The sequence below is a fragment of the Schistocerca gregaria genome, unplaced genomic scaffold (assembly GCF_023897955.1).
Source record: "Schistocerca gregaria isolate iqSchGreg1 unplaced genomic scaffold, iqSchGreg1.2 ptg000526l, whole genome shotgun sequence".
Lineage (NCBI taxonomy): Eukaryota > Metazoa > Arthropoda > Insecta > Orthoptera > Acrididae > Schistocerca > Schistocerca gregaria.
Genome location: NW_026061925.1, coordinates 11,187,825 through 11,204,338, shown reverse-complemented (window position 1 = coordinate 11,204,338; position 16,514 = coordinate 11,187,825).

The following is a 16,514-nucleotide window of genomic DNA, read 5'->3' as shown; positions in this document are numbered from 1 at the left end:
GTATCGATTATTGACTTTTTAGCTGGCTTTGGTGACTTGGACATGAGCTAGGACCTTAAGATTCTGCATGAAAGGAGGACTAGCAACCGAGTTGCACGGGAGAATGTGAAAAGTGTTCATATGTAATAAAAACCTTACAAATAAGTCCGTTTTCGTCATTTGTTATCGAATCGACTTAAAGCCAGATCGTCACATTGGCCGCTCTTCTCTCTGAAACGGTTGTACTTATCGTCTACAAAGCTCTGTCGCGTGCTGCGGTATGCGGAGACACTAAAAGCACCATAGTAGAACACAGATGAAGCTTCTAAGTTGATGTAATAGCCAGTAAGAAGTAGTACAATTCAAGTTTTAGGAACTGAATATTGAATATTTAGATGGCTTTGGTGCCTTGGACATGAGCTAGGACCTTAAGATTCTGCATGAAAGGAGGACTAGCTGCCGAGTTGCACAGGAGAATGTGAAAAGTGTTCATATGTAGTAAAAACCCAAGAAATCCGTCCGTTTTCGTCATTTGTTATCGAATCGTCTTAAAGCCAGATCGTCACATTGACCGCTCTTCTCTCTGAAACGGTTGTACTTATCGTCTGCAAAGCTATGTCGCGTGCTGCGGTATGCGGAGACACTAAAAGCACCATAGTAGAACACAGATGAAGCTTCTAAGTTGATGTAATAGCCAGTAAGAAGTAGTACAATTCAAGTTTTAGGAACTGAATATTGAATATTTAGATGGCTTTGGTGCCTTGGACATGAGCTAGGACCTTAAGATTCTGCATGAAAGGAGGACTAGCTGCCGAGTTGCACGGGAGAATGTGAAAAGTGTTCATATGTAGTAAAAACCCAAGAAATCCGTCCGTTTTCGTCATTTGTTATCGAATCGTCTTAAAGCCAGATCGTCACATTGACCGCTCTTCTCTCTGAAACGGTTGTACTTATCGTCTGCAAAGCTATGTCGCGTGCTGCGGTATGCGGAGACATTAAAAGCACCATAGTAGAACACAGATGAAGCTTCTAAGTTGATGTAATAGCCAGTAAGAAGTTAGGTATCGATTATTGACTTTTTAGCTGGCTTTGGTGCCTTGGACATGAGCTAGGACCTTAACATTCTGCATGAAAGGAGGACTAGCAGCCGCGTTGTTCGGGAGAATGTGAAAAGTATTCATATGTAGTAAAAACCTGAGAAATCCGTCCGGTTTCGTCATTTGTTATCGAATCGACTTAAAGCCAGATCGTCACATTGGCCGCTCTTCTCTCTGAAACGGTTGTACTTATCGTCTGCAAAGCTATGTCGCGTGCTGCGGTGTGCGGAGACACTAAAAGCACCATAGTAGAACACAGATGAAGCTTCTAAGTTGATGTAATAGCCAGTAAGAAGTAGTCCAATTTTATATTTTAGGTATCGATTATTGACTTTTTTGCAGGCTTTGGTGCCTTGGACATGAGCTAGGACCTTAAGATTCTGCATAAAAGGAGGACTAGCAGCCCAGTTGCACGGGAGAATGTGAAAAGTGCTCATATGTAGTAAAAACCTGAGAAATCCGTCCGTTTTCGTCATTTGTTATCGAATCGACTTAAAGCCAGATCGTCACATTGGTCGCTCTTCTCTCTGAAACGGTTGTACTTATCGTCTGCAAAGCTATGTCGCGTGCTGCGGTATGCGGAGACACTAAAAGCACCATAGTAGAACACATATGAAGCTTCAAAGTTGATGTAATAGCCAGTAACAAGTAGTACAGTTCAAGTTTTAGGTATCGATTATTGACTTTTTAGCTGGCTTTGGTGCATTGGGCATGAGCTAGGACCTTAACGTTCTGCATGAAAGGAGGACTAGCAACCGAGTTGCATGGGAGAATGTGAAAAGTGTTCATATGTAGTAAATCCTTGTAAATCCGTCCGTTTTCGTCATTTGTTATCGAATCGACTTATAGCCAGATCGTCACATTGGCCACTCTTCTCCGTGAAACGTTTGTACTTATCGTCTGCAAAGCTATGTCGCGTGCTGCGGTATGCGGAGACACGAAAATCATCATAGTAGAACACAGATGAAGCTTCTAAGTTGGTGTAATAGCCAGTAAGAAGTAGTACAATTCAAGTTTTAGGTATCGATTATTGACTTTTTAGCTGGCTTTGGTGCTTTGGACATGAGCTAGGAACTTGAGATTCTGCGTGAAAGGAGGACTAGCAGCAGAGTTGCACGGGAGAATGTGAAAAGTGTTCGCATGTAGTAAAAACCTGAGAAATCCGTCCGTTTTCGTCATTTGTTATCGAATCGACTTAAAGCCAGATCGTCACATTGGCCGCTCTTCTCTCTGAAACGGTTGTGCTTATCGTCTGCAAAACTATGTCGCGTGCTGCGGTATGCGGAGAAACTAAAAGCACCGTAGTAGAACACAGATGAAGCTTCTAAGTTGATGTAATAGCCAGTAAGAAGTAGTACAGTTCAAGTTTTAGGTATCGATTATTGACTTTTGAGCTGGCTTTGGTGACTTGGAGATGAGCTAGGACCTTAAGATTCAGCATGATAAGAGGACTAGAAACCGAGTTGCACGGGAGAATGTGAAAAGTGTTCATATGTCATAAAAACCTGAGAAATCCGTCCGTTTTCGTCATTTGTTATCGAATCGACTTAAAGCCAGATCGTCACATTGGCCGCTCTTCTCTCTGAAACGGTTGTACTTATCGTCTACAAAGCTATGTCCCGTGCTGCGGTATGCGGAGACACTAAAAGCACCATAGTAGAACACAGATGAAGCTTCTAAGTTGATGTAATAGCCAGTAAGAAGTAGTACAAGTCAAGTTTTAGGTATCGATTATTGACTTTTTAGTTGGCTTTGGTGCCTTGGACATGAGCTACGACCTTGAGATTCTGCGTGAATGGAGGACTAGCAGCAGAGTTGCACGGGAGAATGTGAAAAGTGTTCGCATGTAGTAAAAACCTGAGAAATCCGTCCGATTTCGTCATTTATACTTATCGTCTACAAAGCTATGTCGCGTGCTGCGGTATGCGGAGACACTAAAAGCACCATAGTATAACACAGAAGAAGCTTCTAAGTTGATGTAATAGCCAGTAAGAAGTAGTACAATACAAGTTTTAGGTATGGGTTATTGACTTTTTAGCTGGCTTTGGTGCCTTGGACATGAGCTAGGACCTTAAGATTCTGCATGAAAGGGCTAGCTGCCGAGTTGCACGGGAGAATGTGAAAAGTGTTCATATGTAGTAAAAACCTAAGAAATCCGTCCGTTTTCGTCATTTGTTATCGAATCGTCTTAAAGCCAGATCGTCACATTGACCACTCTTCTCTCTGAAACGGTTGTACTTATCGTCTGCAAAGCTATGTCGCGTGCTGCGGTATGCGGAGACACTAAAAGCACCATAGTAGAACACAGATGAAGCTTCTAAGTTGATGTAATAGCCAGTAAGAAGTAGTACAATTGAAGTTTTAGTTATCGATTACTGACTTTGTAGCTGGCTTTGATTTCTTGGACATGAGCTAGGACCTTAAGATTCTGAATGAAAGGAGGACTAGCAGCCGAGTTGTACGGGAGAATGTGAAAACTGTTCATATGTAGTAAAAACCTGAGAAATCGGTCCGTTTTCGTCACTTGTTATCGAATCGACTTAGAGCCAGATCGTAACATTGGCCGCTCTTCTCTCTGAAACGGATGTACTTATCGTCTCCAAAGCTATGTCGCGTGCTGCGGTATGCGGATACACTAAAATCACCATAGTAGAACACAGATGAAGCTTCTAAGTTGATGTAATAGCCAGTAAGAAGTACTACAATTCAAGTTTTAAGTATTGATTACTGACCTTTTAGCTGCCTTGGTGCCTTGGACATGAGCTAGGACCTTGAGATTCTGCATGAAAGGAGGACTAGCAGCCGAGTTGCACGGGAGAATGTGAAAAGTGTTCGCATGTAGTAAAAACCTGAGAAATCCGTCCGTTTTCGTCATTTGTTATCGAATCGACTTTTAGCCAGATCGTCACATTGGCCGCTCTTCTCTCTGAAAGCTATGTCGCGTGCTGCGGTATGTGGAGACACTAAAAGCACCATAGTAGAACAGAGATGAAGCTTCTAAGTTGATGTAATAGCCAGTAAGAAGTAGTAGAATTCAAGTTTTAGGTATTGATTATTGACTTTTTAGCTGGCTTTGGTGCCTTGGACATGAGCTAGGACCTTAAGATTCTGCATGAAAGGAGGACTAGCAGCCGAGTTGCACGGGAGAATGTGAAAAGTGTTCATATGTAATAAAATCCAGAGAAATCCGTCCGTTTTCGTCATTTGTTATCGAATCGACTTAAAGCCAGATCGTCACATTGGCCGCTCTTCTCTCTGAAACGGTTGTACTTATCGTCTGCAAAGCTATTTCGCGTGCTGCGGTATGCGGAGACACTAAAATCACCATAGTAGAACATGGATGAAGCATCTAAGTTGTTGTAATAGCCAGTAAGAAGTAGTCCAATTCAAATTTAGGTATCGATTATTGACTTTTTAGCTGGCTTTGGTGACTTGGACATGAGCTAGGACCTTAAGATTCTGCATGAAAGGAGGACTAGCAACCGAGTTGCACGGGAGAATGTGAAAAGTGTTCATATGTAATAAAAACCTTACAAATAAGTCCGTTTTCGTCATTTGTTATCGAATCGACTTAAAGCCAGATCGTCACATTGGCCGCTCTTCTCTCTGAAACGGTTGTACTTATCGTCTACAAAGCTCTGTCGCGTGCTGCGGTATGCGGAGACACTAAAAGCACCATAGTAGAACACAGATGAAGCTTCTAAGTTGATGTAATAGCCAGTAAGAAGTAGTACAATTCAAGTTTTAGGAACTGAATATTGAATATTTAGATGGCTTTGGTGCCTTGGACATGAGCTAGGACCTTAAGATTCTGCATGAAAGGAGGACTAGCTGCCGAGTTGCACGGGAGAATGTGAAAAGTGTTCATATGTAGTAAAAACCCAAGAAATCCGTCCGTTTTCGTCATTTGTTATCGAATCGTCTTAAAGCCAGATCGTCACATTGACCGCTCTTCTCTCTGAAACGGTTGTACTTATCGTCTGCAAAGCTATGTCGCGTGCTGCGGTATGCGGAGACACTAAAAGCACCATAGTAGAACACAGATGAAGCTTCTAAGTTGATGTAATAGCCAGTAAGAAGTAGTACAATTCAAGTTTTAGGAACTGAATATTGAATATTTAGATGGCTTTGGTGCCTTGGACATGAGCTAGGACCTTAAGATTCTGCATGAAAGGAGGACTAGCTGCCGAGTTTCACGGGAGAATGTGAAAAGTGTTCATATGTAGTAAAAACCCAAGAAATCCGTCCGTTTTCGTCATTTGTTATCGAATCGTCTTAAAGCCAGATCGTCACATTGACCGCTCTTCTCTCTGAAACGGTTGTACTTATCGTCTGCAAAGCTATGTCGCGTGCTGCGGTATGCGGAGACATTAAAAGCACCATAGTAGAACACAGATGAAGCTTCTAAGTTGATGTAATAGCCAGTAAGAAGTAGTACAATTCAAGTTTTAAGTATTGATTATTGACCTTTTAGCTGCCTTGGTGCCTTGGACATGAGCTAGGACCTTGAGATTCTGCATGAAAGGAGGACTAGCAGCCGAGTTGCACGGGAGAATGTGAAAAGTGTTCGCATGTAGTAAAAACCAGAGAAATCCGTCCGTTTTCGTCATTTGTTATCGAATCGACTTATAGCCAGATCGTCACATTGGCCGCTCTTCTCTCTGAAACGGTTGCACTTATCGTCTACAAAGCTATGTCGCGTGCTGCGGTATGCGGAGACACTAAAAGCACCATAGTAGAACACAGATGAAGCTTCTAAGATGATGTAATAGCCAGTAAGAAGTAGTACAATTCAAGTTTTAGGTATCGGTTATTGACTTTTTAGATGGCTTTGGTGCCTTGGACATGAGCTAGGACCTTAAGATTCTGCATGAAAGGAGGACTAGCTGCCGAGTTGCACGGGAGAATGTGAAAAGTGTTCATATGTAGTAAAAACCCAAGAAATCCGTCCGTTTTCGTCATTTGTTATCGAATCGTCTTAAAGCCAGATCGTCACATTGACCGCTCTTCTCTCTGAAACGGTTGTACTTATCGTCTGCAAAGCTATGTCGCGTGCTGCGGTATGCGGAGACATTAAAAGCACCATAGTAGAACACAGATGAAGCTTCTAAGTTGATGTAATAGCCAGTAAGAAGTAGTACAGTTCAAGTTTTAAGTGTTGATCATTGACCTTGTAGCTGCCTTGGTGCCTTGGACATGAGCTAGGACCTTGAGATTCTCCATGAAAGGAGGACTAGCAGCCGAGTTGCACGGGAAAATGTGAAAAGTGTTCGCATGTAGTAAAAACCTGAGAAATCCGTCCGTTTTCGTCATTTGTTATCGAATCGACTTATAGCCAGATCGTCACATTGGCCGCTCTTCTCTCTGAAACGGTTGTACTTATCGTCTGCAAAGCTATGTCGCGTGCTGCGGTATGCGGAGACACTAAAATCACCATAGTAGATCACAGATGAAGCATCTAAGTTGATGTAATAGCCAGTAAGAAGTACTCCAATTCAAGTTTTAGGTATCGATTATTGACTTTTTAGCTGGCTTTGGTGCCTTTGACATGGGCTATGACCTTAAGATTCTGCATGAAAGGAGGACTAGCAGCCGAGTTGCACGGGAGAATGTGAAAAGTGTTCATATGTAGTAAAAACCTGAGAAATCCGTCCGTTTGCGTCATTTGTTATCGAATCGACTTAAAGCCAGATCGTCACATTTACCGCTCTTCTCTCTGAAACCGTTGTACTTATCGTCTGCAAAGCTATGTCGCGTGCTGCGATATGCGGAGACACTAAAAGCACCATAGTTGAACACAGATGAAGCTTCTAAGTTAATGTAATAGCCAGTAAGAAGTAGTACAATTCAAGTTTTAGATATTGATTATTGACTTTTTAGCTGGCTTTGGTGCCTTGGACATGATCTAGGACCTTAAGATTCTGCATGAAAGAAGGACTAGCAGCCGAGTTGCCCGGGAGAATGTGAAAAGTGTTCATATGTAGTAAAAACCTGAGAAATCCGTCCGTTTTCGTCATTTGTTATCGAATCGACTTTTAGCCAGATCGTCACATTGGCCGCTCTTCTCTCTGAAACGGTTGTACTTATCTTCTGCAAAGCTATGTCACGTGCTGCGGTGTGTTTAGACACTAAAAGCACCATAGTAGAACAGAGATGAAGCTTCTAAGTTGATGTAATAGCCAGTAAGAAGTAGTAGAATTCAAGTTTTAGGTATTGATTATTGACTTTTTAGCTGGCTTTGGTGCCTTGGACATGAGCTAGGACCTTACGATTCTGCATGAAAGGAGGACTAGCAGCCGAGTTGCACGGGAGAATGTGAAAAGTGTTCATATGTAATTAAATCCTGAGAAATCCGTCCGTTTTCGTCATTTGTTATCGAATCGACTTAAAGCCAGATCGTCACATTGACCACTCTTCTCTCTGAAACGGATGTACTTATCGTCTGCAAAGCTATGTCGCGTGCTGCGGTATGCGGATACACTAAAATCACCATAGTAGAACACAGATGAAGCTTCTAAGTTGATGTAATAGCCAGTAAGAAGTACTACAATTCAAGTTTTAAGTATTGATTACTGACCTTTTAGCTGCCTTGGTGCCTTGGACATGAGCTAGGACCTTGAGATTCTGCATGAAAGGAGGACTAGCAGCCGAGTTGCACGGGAGAATGTGAAAAGTGTTCGCATGTAGTAAAAACCTGAGAAATCCGTCCGTTTTCGTCATTTGTTATCGAATCGACTTATAGCCAGATCGTCACATTGGCCGCTCTTCTCTCTGAAACGGTTGTACTTATCGTCTGCAAAGCTGTGTCGCGTGCTGCGGTATGCGGAGACACTAAAAGCACCATAGTAGAACACAGATGGAGCTTCTAAGATGATGTAATAGCCAGTAAGATATAGTACAATTCAAGTTTTAGATATCATTATTGACTTTTTAGCTGGCTTTGGTGCCTTGGACATGGGCTATGACCTTAAGATTCTGCATGAAAGGAGGACTAGCAGCCGAGTTGCACGGGAGAATGTGAAAAGTGTTCATATGTAGTAAAAACCTGAGAAATCCGTCCGTTTGCGTCATTTGTTATCGAATCGACTTAAAGCCAGATCGTCACATTTGCCGCTCTTCTCTCTGAAACCGTTGTACTTATCGTCTGCAAAGCTATGTCGCGTGCTGCGATATGCGGAGACACTAAAAGCACCATAGTAGAACACAGATGAAGCTTCTAAGTTAATGTAATAGCCAGTAAGAAGTAGTACAATTCAAGTTTTAGATATTGATTATTGACTTTTTAGCTGGCTTTAGTGCCTTGGACATGATCTAGGACCTTAAGATTCTGCATGAAAGAAGGACTAGCAGCCGAGTTGCCCGGGAGAATGTGAAAAGTGTTCATATGTAGTAAAATCCTGAGAAATCCGTCCGTTTTCGTCATTTGTTATCGAATCGACTTAAAGCCAGATCGTCACATTGGCCGCTCTTCTCTCTGAAACGGTTGTACTTATCGTCTGCAAAGCTATTTCGCGTGCTGCGGTATGCGGAGACACTAAAATCACCATAGTAGAACACGGATGAAGCATCTAAGTTGTTGTAATAGCCAGTAAGAAGTAGTCCAATTCAAATTTAGGTAACGATTATTGACTTTTTAGCTGGCTTTGGTGACTTGGACATGAGCTAGGACCTTAAGATTCTGCATGAAAGGAGGACTAGCAACCGAGTTGCACGGGAGAATGTGAAAAGTGTTCATATGTAATAAAAACCTTACAAATAAGTCCGTTTTCGTCATTTGTTATCGAATCGACTTAAAGCCAGATCGTCACATTGGCCGCTCTTCTCTCTGAAACGGTTGTACTTATCGTCTACAAAGCTATGTCGCGTGCTGCGGTAGGCGGAGACACTAAAAGCACCATAGTAGAACACAGATGAAGCTTCTAAGTTGATGTAATAGCCAGTAAGAAGTAGTACAATTCAAGTTTTAGGAACTGAATATTGAATATTTAGATGGCTTTGGTGCCTTGGACATGAGCTAGGACCTTAAGATTCTGCATGAAAGGAGGACTAGCAGCCGAGTTGCACGGGAGAATGTGAAAAGTGTTCATATGTAGTAAAAACCCAAGAAATCCGTCCGTTTTCGTCATTTGTTATCGAATCGTCTTAAAGCCAGATCGTCACATTGGCCGCTCTTCTCTCTGAAACGGTTGTACTTATCGTCTTCAAAGCTATGTCGCATGCTGCGGTATGCGGAGACACTAAAAGCACCATCTAGAACACAGATGAAGCTTCTAAGTTGTTGTAATAGCCAGTAAGAAGTAGTCCAATTCAAATTTAGGTAACGATTATTGACTTTGTAGCTGGCTTTGGTGACTTGGACATGAGCTAGGACCTTAAGATTCTGCATGAAAGGAGGACTAGCAACCGAGTTGCACGGGAGAATGTGAAAAGTGTTCATATGTAATAAAAACCTTACAAATAAGTCCGTTTTCGTCATTTGTTATCGAATCGACTTTAAGCCAGATCGTCACATTGGCCGCTCTTCTCTCTGAAACGGTTGTACTTATCGTCTACAAAGCTATGTCGCGTGCTGCGGTAGGCGGAGACACTAAAAGCACCATAGTAGAACACAGATGAAGCTTCTAAGTTGATGTAATAGCCAGTAAGAAGTAGTACAATTCAAGTTTTAAGTATTGATTATTGACCTTTTAGCTGCCTTGGTGCCTTGGACATGAGCTAGGACCTTGAGATTCTGCATGAAAGGAGGACTAGCAGCCGAGTTGCACGGGAGAATGTGAAAAGTGTTCGCATGTAGTAAAAACCTGAGAAATCCGTCCGTTTTCGTCATTTGTTATCGAATCGACTTATAGCCAGATCGTCACATTGGCCGCTCTTCTCTCTGAAACGGTTGTACTTATCGTCGACAAAGCTATGTCGCGTGCTGCGGTATGCGGAGACACTAAAAGCACCATAGTAGAACACAGATGAAGCTTCTAAGATGATGTAATAGCCAGTAAGAAGTAGTACAATTCAAGTTTTAGGTATCGGTTATTGACTTTTTAGATGGCTTTGGTGCCTTGGACATGATCTAGGACCTTAAGATTCTGCATGAAAGAAGGACTAGCAGCCGAGTTGCCCGGGAGAATGTGAAAAGTGTTCATATGTAGTAAAAACCTGAGACATCCGTCCGTTTTCGTCATTTGTTATCGAATCGACTTTTAGCCAGATCGTCACATTGGCCGCTCTTCTCTCTGAAACGGTTGTACTTATCTTCTGCAAAGCTATGTCACGTGCTGCGGTGTGTTTAGACACTAAAAGCACCTTAGTAGAACAGAGATGAAGCTTCTAAGTTCATGTAATAGCCAGTAAGAACTAGTACAATTCAAGTTTTAGGTATCGGTTATTGACTTTTTAGCTGGCTTTGGTGACTTGGACATGAGCTAGGACCTTAAGATTCTGCATGAAAGGAGGACTAGCTGCCGAGTTGCACGGGAGAATGTGAAAAGTGTTCATATGTAGTAAAAACCTGAGAAATCCGTCCGTTTTCGTCATTTGTTATCGAATCGTCTTAAAGCCAGATCGTCACATTGACCGCTCTTCTCTCTGAAACGGTTGTACTTATCGTCTGCAAAGCTATGTCGCCTGCTGCGGTATGCGGAGACACTAAAAGCACCATAGTAGAACACAGATGAAGCTTCTAAGTTGATGTAATAGCCAGTAAGAAGTAGTACAATTCAAGTTTTAAGTATTGATTATTGACCTTTTAGCTGCCTTGGTGCCTTGGACATGAGCTAGGACCTTAAGATTCTGCATGAAAGGAGGACTAGCAGCCGAGTTGCACGGGAGAATGTGAAAAGTGTTCGCATGTAGTAAAAACCTGAGAAATCGGTCCGTTTTCGTTATTTGTTATCCAATCGACTTATAGCCAGATCGTCACATTGGCCGCTCTTCTCTCTGAAACGGTTGTACTTATCGTCTGCAAAGCTATGTCGCGTGCTGCGGTATGCGGAGACACTAAAATCACCATAGTAGAACACAGATGAAGCATCTAAGTTGATGTAATAGCCAGTAAGAAGTAGTCCAATTGAAGTTTTTGGTATCGATTATTGTCATTTTAGCTGGCTTTGGTGACTTGGACATGAGCTAGGACCTTAAGATTCTGCATGAAAGGAGGACTAGCAGCCGAGTTGCACGGGAGAATGTGAAAAGTGTTCATATGTAGTAAAAACCTGAGAAATCCGTCCGTTTTCGTCATTTTTTATCGAATGACTTAAAGCCAGATCGTCACATTGACCGCTCTTCTCTCTGAAACGGTTGTACTTATCGTCTGCAAAGCTATGTCGCCTGCTGCGGTATGCGGAGACACTAAAAGCACCATAGTAGAACACAGATGAAGCTTCTAAGTTGATGTAATAGCCAGTAAGAAGTAGTACAATTCAAGTTTTAGATATTGATTATTGACTTTTTAGCTGGCTTTGGTGCCTTGGACATGATCTAGGACCTTTAAGATTCTGCATGAAAGAAGGACTAGCAGCCGAGTTGCCCGGGAGAATGTGAAAAGTGTTCATATGTAGTAAAAACCTGAGAAATCCGTCCGTTTTCGTCATTTGTTATCGAATCGACTTTTAGCCAGATCGTCACATTGGCCGCTCTTCTCTCTGAAACGGTTGTACTTATCTTCTGCAAAGCTATGTCGCGTGCTGCGGTGTGTGGAGACACTAAAAGCACCATAGTAGAACAGAGATGAAGCTTCTAAGTTGATGTAATAGCCAGTAAGAAGTAGTACAATTCATGTTTTAGGTATTGATTATTGACTTTTTAGCTGGCTTTGGTGCCTTGGACATGAGCTAGGACCTTATGATTCTGCATGAAAGGAGGACTAGCAGCCGAGTTGCACGGGAGAATGTGAAAAGTGTTCATATGTAATTAAATCCTGAGAAATCCGTCCGTTTTCGTCATTTGTTATCGAATCGACTTAAAGCCAGATCGTCACATTGGCCGCTCTTCTCTCTGAAACGGTTGTACTTATCGTCTACAAAGCTATGTCGCGTGCTGCGGTATGCGCAGACACTAAAAGCACCATAGTAGAACACAGATGAAGCTTCTAAGTTGATGTAATAGCCAGTAAGAACCAGTAAAATTCAAGTTTTAGGTATCGGTTATTGACTTTTTAGCTGGCTTTGGTGCCTTGGACATGATCTAGGACCTTAAGATTCTGCATGAAAGAAGGACTAGCAGCCGAGTTGCCCGGGAGAATGTGAAAAGTGTTCATATGTTGTAAAAACCTGAGAAATCCGACCGTTTTCGTCATTTGTTATCGAATCGACTTAAAGCCAGATCGTCACATTGGCCGCTCTTCTCTCTGAACGGTTGTACATATCGTCTGCAAAGATATGTCGCGTGCTGCGGTATGCGGAGACAAGAAAATCTTCATAGTAGAACACAGATGAAGCTTCTAAGTTGATGTAATAGCCAGTAAGAAGTAGTACAATTCAAGTTTTAGTTATCGATTATTGACTTTTTAGCTGGCTTTGATGCCTTGGACATGAGCTAGGACCTTAAGATTCTGCATGAAAGGAGGACTAGCAGAGGAGTTGCACGGGTGAATGTGAGAAGTGTTCATACGTAGTAAAAACCTGAGAAATCCGTCCGTTTTCGTCATTTGTTATCGAATCGACTTAAAGCCAGATCGTCACATTGGCCGCTCTTCTCTCTGAAACCGTTGTACTTATCGTCTGCAAAGCTATGTTGCGTGCTGCGGTATGCGGAGACACTAAAAGCACCATAGTAGAACACAGATGAAGCTTCTAAGTTGATGCAATAGCCAGTAAGAAGTAGTAGAATTCAAGTTTTATTTATCGATTTTTGACTTTTTAGCTGGCTTCGATGCCTTGGGCATGAGCTAGGACCTTAAGATTCTGCATGAAAGGAGGACTAGCAGCCGAGTTGCACGGGAGAATGTGGAAAGTGTTCATATGTAGTAAAAACCTGAGAAATCCGTCCGTTTTCGTCATTTGTTATCGAATCGACTTAAAGCCAGATGGCCACATTGGCCGCTCTTCTCTCTGAAACGGTTGTACTTATGGTCTGCAAAGCTATGTCACGTACTGCGGTATTCGGAGACACTAAAACCACCATAGTAGAACACAGATGAAGCTTCTAAGATGATGTAATAGCCAGTAAGAAGTTGTACAATTCAATTTTTAGGTATCGGTTATTGACTTTTTGGCTCGCTTTGGTCCCTTGGACATGAGCTAGGACCTTAAGATTCTGCATGAAAGGAGGACTAGGAGCAGAGTTGCACGGGAGAATGTGAAAAGTGTTCATATGTAGTAAAAACCTGAGAAATCCGTCCGTTTTCGTCATTTGTTATCGAATCGACTTAAAGCCAGATCGTCACATTGGTCACTCTTCTCTCTGAAACGGTTGTACTTGTTGTCTGCAAAGCAATGTCGCGTGCTGCGGTATGCGGAGACACGAAAGTCATCATAGTAGAACACAGATAAAGCTTCTAAGTTGATGTAATAGCCAGTAAGAACTAGTACAATTCAAGTTTTAGGTATCGATTATTGACTTTTTAGCTGGCTTTGGTGCCTTGGACATGAGCTAGGACCTTACGATTCTGCAAGAAAGGAGGACTAGCAGCCGAGTTGCACGGGAGAATGTGAAAAGTGTTTATATGTAGTAAAAACCTGAGAAATCCGTCCGTTTTCGTCATTTTTTTATCCAATCGAGTTAAAGCCAGATCGTCACATTGGCCGCTCTTCTCTCTGAAACGGTTGTACTTATCGTCTGCAAAACTATGTCGCGTGCTGCGGTATGCGGAGAAACTAAAAGCACCGTAGTAGAACATAGATGAAGCTTCTAAGTTGATGTAATAGCCAGTAAGAGGTAGTCCAATTCAAGTTTTAGGTATCGATTATTGACTTTTTAGCTGGCTTTGGTGCCTTGGACATGAGCTAGGACCTTAAGATTCTGCATAAAAGGAGGACTAGCAGCCGAGTTGCACGGGAGAATGTGAAAAGTGTTCATATGTAGTAAAAACCTGAGACATCCGTCCGTTTTCGTCATTTGTTATCGAATCGACTTAAAGCCAGATCGTAACATTAGCCGCTCTTCTCTCTAAAACGGTTGTACTTATCGTCTGCAAAGCTGTGGCGCGTGCTGCGGTATGCGGAGACACTAAAAGCACCATAGTAGAACACAGATGAAGCTTCTAAGATGATGTAATAGCCAGTAAGAACTAGTACAATTCAAGTTTTAGGTATCGATTATTGACTTTTTAGCTGGTTTTGGTGCCTTGGACATGAGCTAGGACCTTACGATTCTGCATGAAAGGAGGACTTGCAGCCGAGTTGCACGGGAGAATGTGAAAAGTGTTTATATGTAGTAAAAACCTGAGAAATCCGTCCGTTTTCGTCATTTGTTATCGAATCGACTTAAAGCCAAATCGTCACATTGGCCGCTCTGCTCTCTGAAACGGTTGTACTTATCGTCTGCAAAGCTATGTCGCGTACTGCGGTATTCGGAGACACTAAACGCACCATAGTAGAACACAGATGAAGCTTCTAAGTTGATGTAATAGCCAGTAAGAAGTAGTACAATTCAAGTTTTAGATATTGATTATTGACTTTTTAGCTGGCTTTGGTGCCTTGGACATGAGCTAGGACCTTAAGATTCTGCATGAAAGGAGGACTAGCAGCCGAGTTGCACGGGAGAATGTGAAAAGTGTTCATATGTAGTAAAAACCTGAGAAATCCGTCCGTTTGCGTCATTTGTTATCGAATCGACTTAAAGCCAGATCGTCACATTTGCCGCTCTTCTCTCTGAAACCGTTGTACTTATCGTCTGCAAAGCTATGTCGCGTGCTGCGATATGCGGAGACACTAAAAGCACCATAGTAGAACACAGATGAAGCTTCTAAGTTAATGTAATAGCCAGTAAGATGTAGTACAATTCAAGTTTTAGATATTGATTATTGACTTTTTAGCTGGCTTTAGTGCCTTGGACATGATCTAGGACCTTAAGATTCTGCATGAAAGAAGGACTAGCAGCCGAGTTGCCCGGGAGAATGTGAAAAGTGTTCATATGTAGTAAAATCCTGAGAAATCCGTCCGTTTTCGTCATTTGTTATCGAATCGACTTAAAGCCAGATCGTCACATTGGCCGCTCTTCTCTCTGAAACGGTTGTACTTATCGTCTGCAAAGCTATTTCGCGTGCTGCGGTATGCGGAGACACTAAAATCACCATAGTAGAACACGGATGAAGCATCTAAGTTGTTGTAATAGCCAGTAAGAAGTAGTCCAATTCAAATTTAGGTAACGATTATTGACTTTTTAGCTGGCTTTGGTGACTTGGACATGAGCTAGGACCTTAAGATTCTGCATGAAAGGAGGACTAGCAACCGAGTTGCACGGGAGAATGTGAAAAGTGTTCATATGTAATAAAAACCTTACAAATAAGTCCGTTTTCGTCATTTGTTATCGAATCGACTTAAAGCCAGATCGTCACATTGGCCGCTCTTCTCTCTGAAACGGTTGTACTTATCGTCTACAAAGCTATGTCGCGTGCTGCGGTAGGCGGAGACACTAAAAGCACCATAGTAGAACACAGATGAAGCTTCTAAGTTGATGTAATAGCCAGTAAGAAGTAGTACAATTCAAGTTTTAGGAACTGAATATTGAATATTTAGATGGCTTTGGTGCCTTGGACATGAGCTAGGACCTTAAGATTCTGCATGAAAGGAGGACTAGCAGCCGAGTTGCACGGGAGAATGTGAAAAGTGTTCATATGTAGTAAAAACCCAAGAAATCCGTCCGTTTTCGTCATTTGTTATCGAATCGTCTTAAAGCCAGATCGTCACATTGGCCGCTCTTCTCTCTGAAACGGTTGTACTTATCGTCTTCAAAGCTATGTCGCATGCTGCGGTATGCGGAGACACTAAAAGCACCATCTAGAACACAGATGAAGCTTCTAAGTTGTTGTAATAGCCAGTAAGAAGTAGTCCAATTCAAATTTAGGTAACGATTATTGACTTTGTAGCTGGCTTTGGTGACTTGGACATGAGCTAGGACCTTAAGATTCTGCATGAAAGGAGGACTAGCAACCGAGTTGCACGGGAGAATGTGAAAAGTGTTCATATGTAATAAAAACCTTACAAATAAGTCCGTTTTCGTCATTTGTTATCGAATCGACTTTAAGCCAGATCGTCACATTGGCCGCTCTTCTCTCTGAAACGGTTGTACTTATCGTCTACAAAGCTATGTCGCGTGCTGCGGTAGGCGGAGACACTAAAAGCACCATAGTAGAACACAGATGAAGCTTCTAAGTTGATGTAATAGCCAGTAAGAAGTAGTACAATTCAAGTTTTAAGTATTGATTATTGACCTTTTAGCTGCCTTGGTGCCTTGGACATGAGCTAGGACCTTGAGATTCTGCATGAAAGGAGGACTAGCAGC